Genomic DNA, 19,415 nt, shown 5'->3' on the forward strand with positions numbered 1-19,415 from the left:
TGATGTCCATAAATTAGACTTTATATCTGATATCATAGATTACTACATACTGAGAAGTTTTTAAACACTGGAATATTTCTAAGATATATTCCTCTGTAACAGAGGAATTCAGTTTCTGAAACCTGCCTTTGTGGCCAAGAAATGTGCAGGCCATCTATACCATACTTTTGTTCTCAGTGTGGGGTTTTGCACATTTCCTCCCTTCATACAGATGGATTTAAATGATAGTTATTCTTGAGATTATGAACAGGGGCATTGTGTTTGCATAACCTGTTCTGTGGAGGATTAATACTTTTATATTCTGAAATATGCACAGTTTAGACCACCAAGAAGCACATAAAGAATTTAAAGAAAATATATTCTTGCTGCATATGTGTTACTGAACAACATTAAACTAGGAAGAGAAACTCAGGAGTACACAACCCAAATTTATGTAAACTGAAACTTGCAGCAGTCTTCTCCTTTCATAACCTTCAAGTCCATGGGTTTGATTGGGCTGCAGTCAGATCAAAATGTGGCAAAAATAGCTGTTGCTCCAGTGGAGCTGCACTGCATCAGAACAATAAATCTTAATTTCCACTTGAGATAAACCCTTCAATTGGCTGCTTGGGCTTCATAGCATTTGCCATAAGTATTTGTGAAGTATTTTGTGTATTTGGGTATCTCATGCACACCTACGAATGGTAACCTTTGCACTCACCATCGTTTGTAGGAATTATTCTGAGATTACATAACGGGATCCTTTCCAAAAAAGGCTACCCAGGTTTTAAATTGAGCCTGCTTCAGAAGGACAGGTGTAGTTACTGCGTATCTGTTGGTGCGCAGCACTTTCAAATTGCACATAGCCATAGTTCTCCTCACAGTTAATTCCTGTCCTGTTTCTTCACATGAAAATCTTAACAAAAAAAAAACCCAACTCAAATCCGTCACAAAAATTATTTCAACATTTATGTGACTAAAAAGGATTTCTATGTAGAGTTACAATAGAAGTGGTACAAAGTGTAGAACTTACTGCATGGTAAGGCAAAAGGTAATCAAGAAAAGAATGGATTGTGGTCTAAGTTAAGAACCTGAGGGGCTGCAGATTTTTACCAAGTTTTCTTTCTACATTCTTACCAGCAAAGAAACAAAACCTCATGGTCCTTTACTGTAATACAGAGTGACTGTCAAAACATGAAGTTGTCATATGCCTTACAAATACATTTCTCAACAAATGTTGGGAAAGAATAAATTTTGCATCAAAATAGCAGTATTTTCTGGTAATGAGATCAGAATGCTATTTATGTAATGCTAATATGTAGTGTCAACTTTGGATTTTTAAAAAAAATTAAATTACAAATGATCAGCTTATTAAGTGGGGATGTATCAGTGTTCTTTTGGAACGATGGTAAATCTCTTTTTTTCCCGAAAAATATATTTTGATATAGTTTATAATTAAACACTATAAAAGCAAGGATTACCACTTTACATTTCATTTTTGTCAGGAAAGCATCTGCAAAATACTTACAAATGAGTCTCTTCTGCAGCCTTGACTGAAATGCATTATGCAGAAATCTGACAACTGCTCAGTACAATTTGCAAGCTGCAGAGAATTCAAAATAGTCTTTGATGTCTAGGCAGAAATTCACTGTACAGGAGGGAGTTTAGGTCGGTTCTCTGCATTTTATCAGCCCACGTTGTGTTTAATTAAGACATGGCAAGCGTCTCAGGATTAGCCTTTGACAGCTCAGAGTTTTTGCTCCAGGTTAATAAGCCTGATTTTTTTTTGGTCTCCCATTTTTCCCCTTCATAAAATTCCAATAGGCTGTCAAATTTTCTACTACTTTTCTTGAAGGAGACTTCTTTTGGATAGAGACATCAAATTGGCACTGGTGAGTTCTTCAGCTTCCTGCATAGTAACTGGCCCGTGTGAACTGACGAGATTTTACTGCATAGCAGAAGCATTTAATTTTATAAAATTAATATCTCACAGCAGGTATAACATAAATGTCCAATATGAAGACTGAAGAAACTGTCCTCACAAGAATTCAATCAGTATGGATTGGAACACACCCCAATGAAAACTAAGTGAAAAACAACAAAAACCTTAGCAAGAACAGCAGAAAATAACCAAATAATTAAACTAGTAATGATTGTTTGTAATTATTATCAAATACTAATGAGTTTCATAAAACCTGGCAAAACTGTAGTAAATCAAAAACTAATGAAGTAAAACTATATTATAGTTTAAAAATTTAAAATGTTATCTTAAAGTAGACCAAAGGAGTGGAGAAAAGAGGGAGAAAGTTATGTCCTCTGCATACAAAAAATGGGTCAAGCCATTGAATTTTTCTGAGCAAGCACTTGATTATGCAGATATCTTCCTTCTTTATTCTGCTTCTGTATACATACACTTTAAAAGTGCAACTTACCTTAAGAAGAAAATGGCCGTAAATTAAAAACTCATAAGATAAAAACAACTATATCCATTAAATAAGAAATGTTCATCAGAGCTTGGACAAATCATTATGCAGAGGATATCCTTGGAGAAAGCACTGAAACAATCAAAGTTAAACCAGCTGCAGAAATAAAAAAGAAAATGATAGCTTTGGCAAATGAATGCTAGTAATTATATTTCCATTACTTTCTGTTATATTGTTTGTCTTGGGATAAGATTTAACTTATTCAGTCTGAACCATTCTGATTGCTAGAACTTGGGCAAAGGGACTGTTCAGAGGAACCCCTGAGGGAAAGTAAAACCATGTGTTCTCATAATGGATCCTATCTGAAAAGTAAAAGGTATGTTCTGAGCTCCTGGGGCTTCTTGGTTCAATTTTTAAGGCCAGATTTTTCAGGAATTTTAGAGTGGACTCAGCACTGAGTTGCACAGCTCCCTCAACTTGGGAAGTGAGGGCAGGTATGAAGGGGTTTATTTTCGTGCAGAAAACAAATGGAACCCTGACAGCATGTACAAAAATTATTTTTTCTTCAAAACTGAATGTTTTGCATACTTTTTCAAATTATTTCTGATTGGGGGCAACTATACAAGTGCTGCACATGTTAAAATAGTCAGTACAAATGTTACACTTTAGTGTAACATGGACTTAGGAAAAAAATAATATACTATTGTGATGTTTAGGGAATATGGGATTATTTTATGTATTTAGAAGTTTTGTTGAGATGACCAATCTACATCAAAGCATATTTATCTGATAAGGGTAGGGAAGCACATCTGTGGGCCACAGGCAAAAATGAGCAAGCAGACATCTCTAGAGCCATTTTCAGATGCTTTTGTATTTTTGCTACTCTGATTAGCAAAAATCTTGAGTTTCGGCAGACTGAATATGAAGGTATTTATGCTGAAGGATAAATAGTAGGATTTTCTACCAAATTTCCTCATCTCTCCTTTTCTTTTTACATTGTAAACTGTCATTTTCATAGGCATTTCCATATTTCTAGTCTTTCCTTTTATGAGTATTGGTTTCTTCCCAAAATTTCAGCACATTCCCTTCATGTTTGAACTGTATATTTAATTGGATTCATACTTATGTTTGGAGGAAGGAGGGATAAATTGTTGCAAACATTGCCTTCTGCATTATCTGGAGTAAGAAGAATATGAAGGAAAAAGTTACATTTATAGTTAGCACAATTTTCTGTTTGGTTCCATGGGGTATTTTTGTTTGGTCGATCATTTATTTCTTTATGGTTGTTCTAGAGTACTTAACCTAAATGTAAAAATAATAATAAAAAATAAATTGCCCTTTTCCTTGCCATTTTGGTAGTCCCAGTAACTGTATGACAAATTCTTGCTGGGAAAGCAGAATTTTATATGCATTTTCCAAAGATACTGTTAACAATTACAGGTTATAGGTGATGGTGAACTCAATTAGTACAGTATCATAAATGATCCCAAATGGAAAGTTTTATTATAGTTTTGCCCTCTCTCCTTCAGAATTTGACAGTTGTAGTTACAGTTGGCAATAGGTGAAACTTCATTGATTTCTGTGGGTTTATAAACTGTGTCCTAACAGTTCAATTTCCGAAATTCCTTGGATTTCTTTCATATTTTGTGCAGTACTTTGTAGATCTTTGACTGGCTAAATCATGCATAAAAAAGATAACCAAAGCAGTAATTGCAGATTCAGCTCTGAGTAGAAGAAGTAATTGCAGAAATTGATTTGGTTAAAAAACATCAACTACACAGAATTGTCCCCTGTTAAATTTAACAATAAAAAAGACTTTTAGAATTGGAAATATTTTGCTTTTATGCTTATGCCTTATTTTTAACGTGTCCAAACCTTGGGTATAGCTGAAACAGAAAATGCAGCATAATGGAGATTTAACAAAAAAGAAAACAATGACCTATGCTAATGTGATGCTTTCCATCATCTTTTGTATGAGTGTCCCATTTTTTCAGGTTTTCTAAGCAAAACTCTTTAACTGTAACTCGCTTCTTAAACCAAGTTGGGCTTGAACTTGGGTATATTTCAAAATAATTTTAATGAATCTCAACAAATGCTACTTGCTGAGTATTATCATTTTCATTAGTGCTTTAGAATTTCTGAGCATGTAAATTAATTTAGTTGTAGTCCTTATCATCTTTGAAGAGAATGTTAATTATATCTGGCAATAATTGTTTTGCAGAAAATTGGGAAATCAGCCTGGATCTCTTGAACGGTTTATGATTCAGTCCCACTTCATGAGTAAGCTTTGCCAACTGTTTTGTTTTTACAATGAATGCTTTATATATGTGGGGGTGTGTGTATACACACATACATATATTAAATATATATACATATATATATATATGGAGTTCTTATAAGCATGCTTACCCAAAAATATAAGTATTTACTGTATTTCTTTTCTGTTTGTTCTGAAAGCTTCACACTGTTGATTTAGATAAGCTTGAATAGAAACAGATTGGGACACCAGTAATCCAGGATATTATTTTTGATTGGGCAAAGTAGATTTATTAAGAAAAGGAGATAAAACTGTTGTGCCATGGCTTTCAAAAATGTTCTGTGCTTCAAAGAAAAAACACTTATCTGACTAGTGCAGGATGGGCCTGAACGTGGTGATGACAAGCATGACATGGAACGTTGCTCACTGGAGCTCAGGTCAGGCTGGAGTTCCTTCTGCAGGGACTTTTCTGTCCTGCTGTAATGCAAGTGCACATCTGATAGTGCTGCTGTATTATATTCTGGAGCAAATGAAATCTGCCAGCCATTATTTCAGTATCTACAAGTAATTGCTTCATACTTGCACAAATCTTTACAGGTTATAAAAAGTTACCAGTTTCTCAAAGGGAGTTCTGTAGTGTTGTGTCATACTTAGGTTTTTTAATTGAGTATGCTTTCACAACATGGGTGATTCAGAAGTGTACATTATTGGATCATAATCATAAGAATGAGCTGAATTCTGTCACTTTCATGTACACTAAGTTGAAAATAACTGGGGTTTAAAAGGATTATTGCCAGGCCAATGAACGTTTCAGAAAAGGAAGCTTTATCTGGAAAGCTGCAAGTATAGAGGCTGCACACTGACACAGTAATGACCATTTATGTTTCTAATAGTGATTACAAATATTTTCCCTGAAATTTTGGATGATTATTCTTATCCAATTGTATGTTTGTGAGTGCTTTTTGACTTATATTTTGGGAGTTAAATTACAGAGCTAGATAGACTGTGTGCTACTACTATTCTGCCAGAAATGCCCAAATGGAATTTCCAAAGACAGCCTGTGAAATTGCCCTATGGCCAGGAGCTCAAACACATTGATTGCTATTCCTGGATAATTAGGGTGTAACCTCTTTCCTCCCTGCTTCACTTTTCCATTTGCAAAAAGACCAGTATTAATAAACACTTTGATAAGATTTTTTTTCAAATATGTTAGATTAAGCTCTAAGTGGCATCTTCCTTTCATAGCATGTACACTGCTCTTGTTTCCAGTAACACAGAAAAATGCAGTTTCATCTCATCTCTATGGCTACGTGGTGTTATGCAATGCGACTTTTGAAAAATTGTAGTTTAATTTTTTTCAAGGTAAATTAATCCTTTTCTTCAGTCTCAGGGAGAAGCAAAATACTGAAAATAATAGTATTAGAAAGGCTACATGGTTCTTCATGTGTATGATATATAATACTTCATAAGTGATTTAAATAATTGGCAAATTGAAGGACTGAAGCTTTGCATAAAAGCTTCTCTGAAAGGGATTCCTTACCCAGGCCTTGCTGTATACACTTCACCCCTGATAGCTGCAGTATAGAAGGTGTGGTTGTCTGAATGATCTCTCCCTTTCTATATACATATCTAGAGAGAGAGATAATAGATAGAAGGGACCTTCTGCCTGTGTGTCTTTTTTTACTTCCACCTCTTCCCTATGAAAAAGGAATGACTGTGTTTTCTTCTCTCGTGCTAAGGAAATCAACAACATAGAACACTTGAGAACTTTCTGAATGACTTTTGTATACCTGTGAAGTTTGAATAAGCCAAATAACACCACCATGGGATTAAACTAAATTTTAAGGCCACTTGAAGTGTCATGGAGATCATAAAATGCTTACACATTTAACTCTTGGTTTGGTGAATGAAAAGATGATGTCTGTGACAATTAGAACTTTTTGTCATGGGTGCTAAATTAAAAAAAAAGGGAGAAAAATAGGGGCAGTGTGAGTGCTGACTGCCTAAAGGACTGAAGCTGCTGAGCAATTTATGAGGAACTGATTTATGAGAGTTCCAAGCTCAAAATACATTCTATAGGTGCTTCAGAAACACAGCTATTTTTGTCTTCCTAATAAGTATGATATGGCAATGAAGACTTTGTATTCCCTCCTTCCATCTGTGTTCTACACCCATCTGTCATACTTTATCCCTGTTTAGATTGAAAATGTTCCTGATTTATGCAGTGTTTGTATTTACCAACTAAACAACCAATAGGCTGCATGTGACAGAAGCTGCGGACCCATGGATGTCGTCCCTTGGCAGGAGGGCCCCTGTTGCAAGAGGCCATTTTAATTCTTGGAGTTGCTAAATTCTAATGCTTATCACGAAATAACTAAGAAGAAGCACAGTTGCACTCTACTGTCCTTAGGACACACCACTTCTGAATAACAACAGATCGTCCAAAGGATGTCTGGAATCAACTGAGTGACCAGAATGGTAATACTTCCTAAAATATAACTTAGGCTTATCAATAGATTTTTTTTTCTTCCGATGACAAAGGCAAATGTCTGTTATTGTATCTAACATATAGATGCTCTGTAGTCTTTGATGAGTCTTTAATTTGACACAAACTGACTTTTTAACTAAAATTATACAAGCATTTATTTTAGATTTAAAAATGCTATTTTATCTACTGTAAATTTATCCAGTTAACTGTATATCAGCACTTTAAAAATAAGAATTGTTCCCTTTTTTCCTAGAGAGATATGTGCTTAATATTAACAATAATTTAGATATATGCTTACTCAAATTATGGCTAACAAACAAGTTCAAACTGCAAATAAATAACTTGGGAAATATAAAAATAGCTCTGAAGTATTCTTACTGTGTTCCTATAAAATATGATTGTATCAGGAGAGCAGCAGAGGGAGCAGCATATAAAAATGAATATAATGTTTCAGACAATTTACGTTTTTTTGGAAAGTTTCCCTTCAAAATCAGACCATGAAAAGACCATGTCTTATGAAAAGGGGGGATAAAATGTATAGAGATTCAGTATTTCAAATGACTGAAACTTCAGTTTATGTTTCTGCAACAAAAAATAGCACTGATAGTGCTAGAATAGTCCTAGAATAGTTCTACTATAAGAAGAAAATAGCAGTCTCAGGGATAATGCTGTATCCTAAATTCCATCAAAACCTGACTACCAGAGGTGATTGGTATAGGCATCATCATCACTCTACTTGAAGTGCTGACCATTGCTGGACCTGGGCTAATAAAAAGTACTTCACCAGTAACTGGGCAGCTTTCACTTGTTCTTCTAGTACCATGTCCATAACCACAGTCCATAACCACTCCATTGCAACATGGAGATTTTTTTCTTCTACAAATAAAAGTTCTAATGATTGCAGTACTTTCTTCTGATCTTTCCCCCACCTCTCTTATTCATGTCTTCCTAAGTTTATTTTCCTCCACTTAGATGTGTCTTAGTCATTTCTACACTTCTGAAAACGTTCTACATTCCAAGCTGATCTGCCAAAAGCATCTCTAAGATCCACACTGATTATATGGGTAGGTTTGGTGACCAATTTCAAATGGCAATATGCAGATCTTGAATATTTTCTGTTCTATATCAGAACTGCATGATTTTGGAACACCTCAGTTTGAGCTTCAGTAGCATACAGAATTTGTCTTTTAATAACTTAGTGTAGGAGAACTGCAGTACCCCAACCGTCTGCTTTATGCTGAACTCTCTGAGGCAGCCAATTTTGTCTTCCAGAACGTGGCTGCAGCACATGCTGGGTGCTGATTGCAAGTATTATCTTAACAGAATCACGTCTCAATATTTAAGAACGTGACTCTTCTTTCAAAGGCATGCTTTTGGCCTTTTATACCCCTGCTGGCTGCATCTCACCAGGAGCTACCTGTCAAATACCATCCTTCAGTTCCACAGCTGCCTTTGCTGCTGTATTGTGTTTATCAAACAAATTGGGAGGAAGAAGAGGACTATAAAAAATCAACAACCTGCAGCTTCTTAAGAAGCAAAGAAAGTAGTCTGGCAAGAAAAAGAAAACCTGTGTTACAGTGCAGTCAGTGTCTGAGAAGGGCCTGAAACCAAGATTCAGAGCCTTTGGGCACCCTAGTCTGCTTTCCTGAGAGCTCATGAAAACTGAATGCAGGTAGGAGCCCTGCAAGAAACAGTGTAACCAGAATATTTCTGCCAGGCATTTTTCCTTGCTTACCAACCTTTGTGTTAGCAGGTATGACAGGAAAGTTCAGTAATGGGTGTGCTCGACAGGCAGTATTAGAGGTCTTGGAGATCCGGGGGCTTTATGCGCTCACAACCTGAACTCACCTTAGGCTCCTGAGAACCTGCTGCTATACCAAACTAAATCCTTCGTAAGCCTGATCTTCTTTCTTCACTTGTGTTCCTTATAATACATTGTGAATCACCATAATCTCTGCTCTGTAACGATACCACAGAAGTAACAGTGCTATTAATAATTAATATAATTGTAAACTATTATAAATTAAATAACTGTCAACTTCCAAAATATTTTGTTTTCTCTAGTTTTTCTCCTATGTTGCAATCTTTTCTTCTCATTAAAAACCACAAAGTAGTTTTGCTTAGATTACCTTTTATTTCTAAGTTAACCCTTCTGTCTGTCAAGCACAGGCCATGGAAACATTTAGGACCCTAAAATTGCAACTGAACCTTAACACCAAAACCATGAATTCAATTAGCTGCATGAAAGAAGCAGACAAGATATTTCCAGTGAGATAAGGTTTGTGCAGAGACGTAATATGTTTTCTTAGACCAATTGCTGTAGCTGCAAAGTATTTCTACTAATTTTCAAATGTACTCCTCTTCATGGCTGCCTGGTCAAGCTATTAAAAAAAATTAATGCAGGAAATAAAAATATATACTTGAAAATTGAAAGTACATTTAAATTACGAGCAGAGAAATTTAAGTAAGTGTAAATAAGAGGCAGAAAAATGTTATTTAAAATACTGCTGCTGTTACTTCTGCCTCCTGTTTTATCCCAAGGTCTCTCTGGTTCTTAATTCATATTAAAGATGGTCGGTCACATACAGCTCTCATACAGCAGTAGCAGCACAGGTTGCTCAGGGATCAAGAAAACGTGCTCTGTATTGTAGTTTGATCTTTCATGGTTTATAAAAATCTTTTAAACTGAGCTGTACTCAAGTGATTAATGCATTTATCCTTCCCTTCACAGTGGCTGCTGCTGTAACATATGGTTTGCCTGTCTCTCTTGTGCTATACATATTTGCTTTCTGATTGCCCTGAAGATTTCAGAATAAATTCAGTACTGCATGGCAAAATACTGCTTTATCCAACATGAGAAATCTTTTTGTTTAGAGTCAATAGTTCACTTGTATATCGGTGTCTGACATCCTGAAAGAGTGAAAAATGGAAATAAGCTGTATTTGTGAGGTTTTCCATTGCTTTTCTCTTACCTTGCCTGTGGCTGGTAAATGTAGGGAAAATTTGCATTGCTATTTCTTCATCTAGCTTATAATTTAACAAAAGAATTTTACCAACACTTCTATTTTTTTCTATTGCCTGGCTTTTTCTGGGAGTTCTAAATCTGCTTCTCATCATTTCTGTATTGCTTCAGCATAGATGATGGTTTTCTTCTGCTTTTTTTTTTTCACATCTGCCAAAAGAATACTTGATACCAGTGCACTGACAGGAGCATACATGTTTCTTCACCCTTAAAGGTGAGTGAAGGATAGAGTAACAATTATTTATAGGCTTTATTTTCCTTCCTGTGTTTTCAGGTGTGTAATTTTTCAGCTAATTAAAATTTTTTCTTCCCAAGATTATGTCTAAATGGGCAGAAAAATTATGGGGAAATTAAAGTTGCTATGGTATATTTAATCCATAACCAGAACTGGTGGGAAAGAACCCCCCCCCAATTATTATTTATTTCTACCAAGCTTAAAGTTTGACACTTTCCTATTGTGTTTTTGTTTGTTTGTCATTTTTTAATTTGACTCTCCCAATAAAGTCAATTAAACAGTGAGAAAGTTCACAAAAATGGACAAAGGAAATTAGTAATAATCACACGTGGATTTTTTTTTCCTATAAGTGATACTTTATCAAGTGATAACAGAAAAAAACCCCCCTTGAATTTGCAAGAACTTTATTACGAGAGCCACCTTCTCCCTCATGGCACAGTCACACCTCAGGCACAGTCATGCTCACGAATTGCACACGCTGAATCTTGCAGACCACTAGAAATAGAAGTGCCAGACTGGCAGGGAGGAATTCCTGTACTTTAGCAGCCATTTTGTACCCAGTTGTAGGGAAATGTTATATAATGTCAAGCTAACAATCAAAAATATTTCTCCCTTTCTATTTTAACTTGTGAGCCTTCTTTCTCTTTTTTTTTTTTTATTTTCTATATAGCCTGTTAAAGAAATTAAAAGTCATCAGTTGAATTTAATGTCGACCTCCATTAGTGGTATATATGTAAGTTCTTTAGTTACAATGTGTGGTTGTGTTTCGATCACTGAAGTCACAGATTGCTTTAGTGAGAAAGATAAGCAAACTTTATGAGTGGAATAGGATGTAAAAGTGGGATTGGAGCAATGAAGAAAGCAGAAACTCTCAAGGGAGGAATGCAAAAAAGGCACTACCAAGTTGATTCCTGAATCTAAATGCCCCTAAGGAAAGCACTTCATCTGCAATCATCAATACTGAAGTAGGCTTTCTTTAAAGGCACATTTCAGGTTCTGAGGGGAACTTATTCATTAGATGCTTTTGTAGTCAGACAATCAACCAGAGAGAAGGAGTTTCACCTAGAGTTACATTTCTGCTAGTAAATTAAACAGGTTCAGGAAACACTTCTTGGCACGGAAACTGAACTGCTGAATTGTTAGAACAATCATGTTTTGGACTGGACAAACTCCCTCTATCCCAGTTCTCAAGCATGTTTTGGAAGCTGGCATAAGTTTGTGCATATTCCCAACAGGAATTCTACATGGGAATATGCTATTTTTGGAGCTGAGAGAATCCAGAGGCACAAATCAAGATAATGCTAAGCCATTTCTTCTTTATACCAGAGAGTTGTATAAAAATTTAATTACATGTGCTAACATTCATACAGTTTACAGAGGTGGTTCTAAGTGATAAAAATAAATGAGAAAAAGACCATGATCTCTTTTTAGTTCTAGAATTGGTAAGATAAGGGGACATAACCTCTTGAAGTCAGATCCTCAAGTAGTGGCCAAGTTTTGCTCAAATGTGGGAGAAGTCCTGATACTTCACAAAGTCAGGGTAGTAGATGATTGTCACAGAAACACTGATAAAAGGATACTTTAAAGCCTATATTTAACCTTTCTTCAATTTTAAAGACTGGAACTTTGAAGTATTCAGAATTACTTGTGCTATTTATTCTTCTGTGTCACAGCACTGACAATCTTGATGACAAAATGGAAATTCAAGGGTTATGAGATCCTGTTGTGAGTAAAATGGGACAACAAAGTTAAGATTACTTCAGTGAAGATTATGGAGTATGTGACAACTGTCTAGTTACTGAAATGTAGGATGCCTTATCTAACCTTAGGTTGTACACGAAGCAAAAACTACATTAGTAAAGATAGAAAGCTAACATTCCTGTGTTCTCTGGACTGGTTTTTCTGCATAGTACCACAAACGTTTTGGATAAATCACAAAAGCAGGAAAAAGGGTTTTTTTCTTAAAGACTCTGGGGCTTTGTAGTGAAGATGATTTCAAGATTGAGACAATGTGAACCTTTGTATCATAGATTTTTTACTGGGGAACTTGTGGAGATTTTTGCATGTTTTCATGCAGAGGAGTACTAATATATTTGTAAAAGCACCTATAAAACCACATTGTAAATTGTTTAAATTAATATATAAAATAAATCCAACTTAATTCCCCATAAATGTGTAGATTGTCTAATCCTGTGAAGTATTATGAAGTGGATATAATGTGTTACCCTCTCAAAACAGTCTAGAAATTGTCTTCAGTGTGTCTATATAGAATAACAGATGAAAGACTATCAAGTCACCTTATTATAAACACAACAGTAGTGTGACACTCACACCTGCTATGGAATGTCAGTTATTAGCTAATAACTAACATTTGTGGGAGCTGGAGTTGCCATCCAAGGTCAGGTGTTTTGTATTTCTTGTTATTCTGTTGGATAGCAGCTCCTCAATAGAATCCACAATGAGCACAAAAGCAGGGACTCAGCTGTAGGTTCGTTGTCAGTTTTGAAGTAGCCATACAAGGCTACTGTTTTTAATTATTTTCACACTGTTCCTTAATTTGGTTTATCTCATAGGGCCCTACTCACTGCAGAAATTTGGTTCCATTTGGGGACTGCTCTGGTGGATGGAGTTTAGCTCCCCCAGCTCAGGTGGTTTGGTTCCTGCCCAAGTCCTCCCACCATGTAAATGTGATTAAGGCAATACCTCAGGCTTCAGTACTCAGCTGTTTAAAATTGGAGGAAATTGGGCTACCAATAAAAGGTTCTCTCACTGACTAACTGCTCTGTAGCTCTGCTGGAAAAAGGTGATGTGCTGGGGGTAAGTAGTCCTGTAATCCTAATGTTTGTACCTGCCAACTTTGCTGTAGAGGCTGAGGTTGTAAGTAGGGAAGGAGATTTCTGTTTTCTGTAACTGGAGAATTAAGAAGAGAACCCCGGCTGCCTTTAGATCAAGTGCCTCATGTTGACACTTGTAAGTAAAATTTTAGTATCTAGGTTTACTTTTCAGGAGTGAGGTTGGTGTTCGGAAGCTTAATCCTTACTGAAAAGTCAGTTGGACTTTAGTGTTGATGTGTCTAAACTGATTTTAAAAAACCCAAACCAGCATCCAAGAGTTTACTAGCCAGTGCTTATTTAGCAGCATTTCTTTTTAACAGTCACTGTGTACATTCATATGTACAATAGCAGTAGCAGTAATGCTGTGTTTCCAACCAGGAAAATAAAGGACCATTGATAAAATTGGAAATGTTAAACCTAATCAAGATGTTTAAGCTACATTTACTAATGTTAGAAGTCCCTGGAGTTTGAATTTTCCTAAGAAATATTTTAAACTCTCTGAAATACATTGTAGAGTTGATGTAAAAGCCTATTAATAGCCCTATTCAGAGAAGTAGAAGCTGGAGAACTTCTGTGAGATGGGTATTTTTACTATTAAATTATTTTAGTGTTTTTACTCTGTTTGAAACTATGATATTAACAGCATGTGCTATGCTTTATTTCTACCCTGAATAGATTGGCTGTGTAGCACAAAATGAACTGCTAAACTATGCAATTACAAAAGAGTATATTTTCCTTGTTTGTTTTTTTGCATTATAATACATTATAATGAATTCCTTAATGGCCTCTTGTGTGTTCAGGTATATCCAAGTAACACTTTTCCATCCTGTGTAAAGCACGTGATCATGTAAATTAAAAGCAAATAAATTATACTGATGATTTTTTAAAACCAAGACTTGGGTGATCTGTTATGAGGAGAGTAAAAACAGAAGCTTAACATGTAGTGGAAACTATTTTGTAACTCAATTTGATAGGTATTTGTAGGTGAATATATAAACTAATAAAGGAAGAGTAGTCTATAATTTAATGACTGTTAAGTGCACAACCTCTGTGGACTAGACTGGTAGGACCTCATTCTGAAATCAACAGAAAATTGAAGTTTATTTCAATTATTTTGTTTGTTTGGAGCTTTTTGTTTCTTTTGTGTCAAGTGCTTACCCACAATCTGATCACCATGTCATGGTAAATGCAATATTTTTTGGTTTTCTTAGTTCTGCAACCTTCAGTGTAAATCGGGAAGCACAGAGGAAATAGAGCAGGGCCAGGTTCAATGACTAAAGCTGAAATACATTTTCCTGGGTTTTTAAAGCACACACCTGCAGTTGCTTGCTAGGAATTAATGCAGCAGGGACTAAGATTAATTTGTATTTCTGTTTAAAAAAAAATTAAGCCCTTAATAACATCCATCTTCACCAAAATATGAAAGGGAGCTGGCTGCTGCTAAAGTCTTAGTACCACAGGTGAGAAGAGAGAGAATTGGGAAGGATGAAGGGATGCACAGGAATTGAAGACAATAAGTAACATTATACATGATTTTGAATTATTTATACTAAGAATAAGTAAACAGAATGTTTGTAATAAGTGTGTTTTATACCCTTTTGTCCAAAATCAGTATAGCATAGACTGAAGAAAACAAGAGACTTGAAAAAATCTGTATTTCATATGTACTTTACTTTGTTAGGGCCTAATGTGTGGGCTCATTAAAATAAGAAAGAATTTTGCCATTAATTTCAGTGGGGTTTCTACAGCTCCTGATGTGAAAGCAGAAAGAACTGTGAAAATACTGCATTTTTAAGGTAGCAAACAAATAAACTGAAGTGTGCTAGCCAAAAATCTATTTGACGACAGAAACTATTGACAAGTGCAAACATTAGGCATAGCATCACATGGCACCTTATAATATAAATAGTGGTTTAAGTTTTACAACAGACTGCTTTCCTCTAACAGTTGGCTGAAAGATGCCTAGTAGTTAATGGGAACCTCTTACAATTAAAAAAGTGGTAGTTTACTCATATGATCTGACTCTTCTAGTGCTTAATGGCACCCACCTGCATCATGGCACCAAGGACAACACAGATGGTCCTGTGATTAGACTGAAATGAGAACTTTCATCAGCTGCAAAGAAGTCAGCCTTAAGTAAACACTATTGTTATTATCCTCCCCTTTGCATCTGGATTCCAGCCTTGTCTAGAATGTAAGGAATGAATATTATTGAAGGGTTTGGATTATGTGACCCTGAGGGTCTTTGCATGGATGTTGTTTCTACTAATACAATAAGTAGATTAGCTGTAAAATTCTGATTACTTTTCCCCCCTTCTCTTGAACTGCACATTTCTCTAACAAGTCTTTTTGAGTACAATTTGGCAAAATGTTTTTTCCCACAAAGCTCTACAATGGTTTTACCCATAGTGGGTATATTCTGTTCTTTGACACTGGTAACACTGACAGTCCCCTGCAGAGGGTCTGCTGCTCTGAGATGGGCTGTGATGAATTCTGCTACAAAGTTTATTGAATGATAGCAAGCTTAATTCATTGCAGTATTGTTGTAGCCTTATGGCAGCTCTCTGTCTTCCTGCAGTGATTATTCCTTGGAAAGAAGATTCTTAGGCTACTGGTCTTCTGTCAGAATGCTCCTGGCTTTTGCTGGCTATCACAAGGCCCTCAGTCTTTGCCAGTGAATGAGTCACAAGAAAGATAAGGCAGAACCTGATGTTCTTTGTCTTTTCATATAGACAGGAATGGTGTGACATGTTTAAAAAACCGTCAGCAGCTGACACCACTTAGAACAAAAGTCCTGTCATCATTAACAGTACTGAGACAGAACTGGATTTAGCAATATTGAGACAGGTCTGGAAGAGATTCTTATTTCACACTGAATCCAAATGAAGGGCTAAACTGAAAATGGACACTTCTTGTGCTTTTAAGCATTCAGTGTAGTGACCCACATTTTGTAGTGCTTATCTGTTTTCTTACAGATGCAGATTTGTTAACTCCTGAGGAATACTTTGTTTGCTTTTCAGATCAAGTGAAATTGTTTGTATACAAAACCATGTCCCTTCTTGTTAATTTCTCCAGGAACAGATTTTCTCTGTCCACATTTTTCATGGTTTTGTAACTATTTTAACAGAAATGTATTCAAATAAGTAATAAGGTTTAAAAGCAATTGAAGTTTGCATTTTAATCATGGTTATTCCATTACTTTGAACTCAGAAAAAAATATTTGCCCTCTATTGCAGTTATAGCTAAGGTAGGTGGCTACAGAGAGTGTGTCCCTATACTCCTGCTGGGAATGGCATTCTCGCATCTCCAAATAAATGTTTGTGACAACCAATTATTTCAACTGGCTGCAGATAATTCAGATACAGCAATGAAGGGATTATGCTAATTTTAAGCCTGATTGGTTGAAATCAATTTGATTTGACATAGTTTTTAACAGTAATTTCATAAAAGTTGTTCTTCTCAATAATGTTTAACAGTGGCATTTATAGGTGTATATGTGGGCAAGAGAAGTAAAATAGAGATTATAATAAAGCAACTACAGCTCTGAAGTGGTTCTTAAAATCATTGTTACTGCAATGAGATCAAGAGGAGGCAGATAAAATAAGTTTTTGAAATTTTGTCTAGGGTAAGGTATGAAGGTGCATTGAAGCTAAAGACCAAGGGTGATCACTTATAATTGTATACTGAGCAATTAAATTAAAAAAAGTTGAGAAGAGGGAAGAATAGAAGAGGAACAAAATCTCCTTTCTTAGGATGAGAAGCCAGTGATGTTTATAGAAGTTTCTCTCACTCCCCTTAATGTCGAACAATAAAATCTCTGAAATAATTTTTAATGCAGTTTGCAGTTTTCTTATGAAAAAAGCTTTCAGGCTTTGCACAGCAGCTAATCTGTGGGTTTTTTTCCTGCATACTGCTTTTGAAAAAAATACAGATACATATGGATGTCATCTTAATTTCTTTTACACTTAAACCGAACACGGATTCAGATTTCTGGTTTTTTTCCGTTTATGTAAATGTACCCATATCCTAAAGGTTTTTTAGACATCATATTCTGAAGCACCTGCCTTTGAACATTTCTGGCCTTCGGTGAACAGGGGCGAGAAAGCAATTTAGCCTCTGCAGTTTTACGCAGACATAGGTGTATTTTTAGGCTGTTTCACAATGAGTAACACACTCGCAGCCGCTCGCTGGGTGGGGACTGGAAGCCGCGGGCTGGCGATGAATGGACGGAGCCGAACGCTCGCAGGAATCACGGGCTGCGGTGCGTGTGCTGCTGCTGCTGCCGCCCCCGGCGGCTCCGAGCCGCGCCGCTGGAGCCCCGGCTCCTCGGGAATGCTGGGAATGTTGAGTCAGGGACTGGCAACCCAGACAGCCGGGCTCGCAGCTGACTGAGGGAGACTCGCTGAGGGACAGAAAGACGAGGGACAGAAAGACGAGGGACAGGGGCACACGAGCCTCCCCCGACTGCAGCAGGTTCCTTCTCGTCACCCCCTCGCAGGTATTCCGCGGCTCCGGCTCTCCCTGCTGCCGCCTTCCTCCGCGCAAATGGGATGTCAGCTAAACGTGATGTTGTAAAATCCATGTGAGGACGAAAGGCAGATGCAATGATTTGAAAGGTGAGAAGCTTAAGCAAGAATATGGCTGGGATACATGACTGTAAATTTACTGTGATTAATGAAATCGCTGTATATTGCTTTTTACAACTATCTGGTAGCTGAATCTGGAGATGAATTTGCAGAATAGGCTTTTTATATTGCCTTGGAAATACGTTGTAATAAATGGGACCAAGTGCACATCTTATTCTGGTAACAGAGTGCCTCTCCCTACAGCATCGTCAACCAGAAACCTCTCTTGCAATTTCTATTAAAAGCAGCCGTAAGACTCTCTTTTTTTTTTTTTTTTTTTTTTTTCCTTCTTGTGCCTAGTGTTTAAAAATGTTGTTGTTGTTAAAGTTTTCTAGAATAGAATTGATGAGCTTTGGAAATTCCTGGATTTATACCTAAATAATGGATAATGTTTGGTGTTTTAAAAACCATGTCAGGAAAAAGGTGAGAGATTTGTTCCTTTCTAGTGGCTGGCAAATGGAAACAGAAGCTAACAGGATATTATTTTTCAGTTATATAATTACTGAATACTTACTGGGGTCCCTCATTTATGATGCTATGGTTTATTTATTTTTTTTTAAGATAATTACATTTTAGGCTGGACAAATGATGGATGTGATGCATGTGATAAAATCCACGCCTGTGTTCACCAAGGATACATACTTATTTTTCTGGGAGTACTATACTAGTAATTTGATGGAGAAGGATTTTTTTTTTTTTTATTAGTGTATGATTGATTTCTAGGCGGCTACCTGCTAAGCCTTGTGATGGATGGAAGGGAATCTACTCCCTTAGCGGCGAATTGCTCTTTCCCCGGTGATGGACACGCCGGCCGACCACTGGCATTGGCAGATAGAAGCTCGTTGCACACGAGCGCGGCCAATAAGTGCAGCCAAGGGGAGGGCAAATCCTACTTGTCAGGGTTAGTTTTCTGGTCGGCTTTCTAAACCAGAGGTTTTCACTTAGCTGTTTGTCCGTTCGGGGTTTGTTTTCATTTCCATTCCGTGTCCCCAGCCCCACGTGCGTGTCCAGGGCGGCCGCCGCGAACGCGGCCCCTTCCCGGCGGCCGCGCCGGGCGCAGGCCCCGCTCCGGCTCCCCCTCCTCGGGGGGCGGGGAAGGGAGGGAGGTTCCCCTCCATCAAGTCGGTTCTCCCTTGGAACTTGGTTTCCCCGTGGCCAAGCCGAGGATGGAGCAGATCCCCTGTGTCTGCCCCGCCGCCCTGCCCTGAGGAGAGATGCTGGAGATGCGCTGCCGCCCTCCTCGCTCCCTTCCTTCCCTGGGAATCGCAGAGCTCCACATCCTGGATCGGGGGCGCAGGGGGAGCCGTCCTGCGGCCCTTTCCCAGCCCCGGGGGCACTGGGGACTGTCCTTCCAGCCTCCCTGCTCGGCAGCGAGGGCTCAGCAAGCCCGGCCGCCTTCTCGGCCCGGCTCCCGCAGGCGGCTGTGTCAGCGCTGCATGTCCCTCCGGGGACCCCAAAGCAGTCCCTCTGTCGGGAGGATTTCCTTGGACTCTCCCCATGGAAGGGCGGGGGATGGCGAGCGCTCCCACAGCGCAGGTGAAGGAAACACCAG

At 37.5% G+C, this 19,415-nt stretch overlaps 1 protein-coding gene across 17 annotated transcripts in view; it reads left to right on the top strand.

Moving 5' to 3' along the window:
• Nucleotides 1–4,807: 4,807 nt before the first annotated feature.
• ERC2 (ELKS/RAB6-interacting/CAST family member 2) overlaps nt 4,808–19,415 on the top strand; it is a 431,283-nt gene continuing 416,675 nt past the window's right edge. For 8 of the 17 annotated variants that reach the window (XR_007206021.1, XR_007206023.1, XR_007206025.1 and 5 more), the window contains exon 1: nt 17,482–17,854. The gene's annotated coding sequence lies outside the window, so the exon portion shown is untranslated. Of the gene's footprint in view, nt 7,138–10,329; nt 10,384–17,479; nt 17,855–19,415 lie in introns of those variants that run through there. The other 9 variants (XR_007206018.1, XR_007206026.1, XR_007206028.1 and 6 more) reach the window with 4 other exon arrangements.

This window comes from Corvus hawaiiensis, chromosome 11 (genome assembly GCF_020740725.1).
Source record: "Corvus hawaiiensis isolate bCorHaw1 chromosome 11, bCorHaw1.pri.cur, whole genome shotgun sequence".
Classification (NCBI taxonomy): domain Eukaryota; kingdom Metazoa; phylum Chordata; class Aves; order Passeriformes; family Corvidae; genus Corvus; species Corvus hawaiiensis.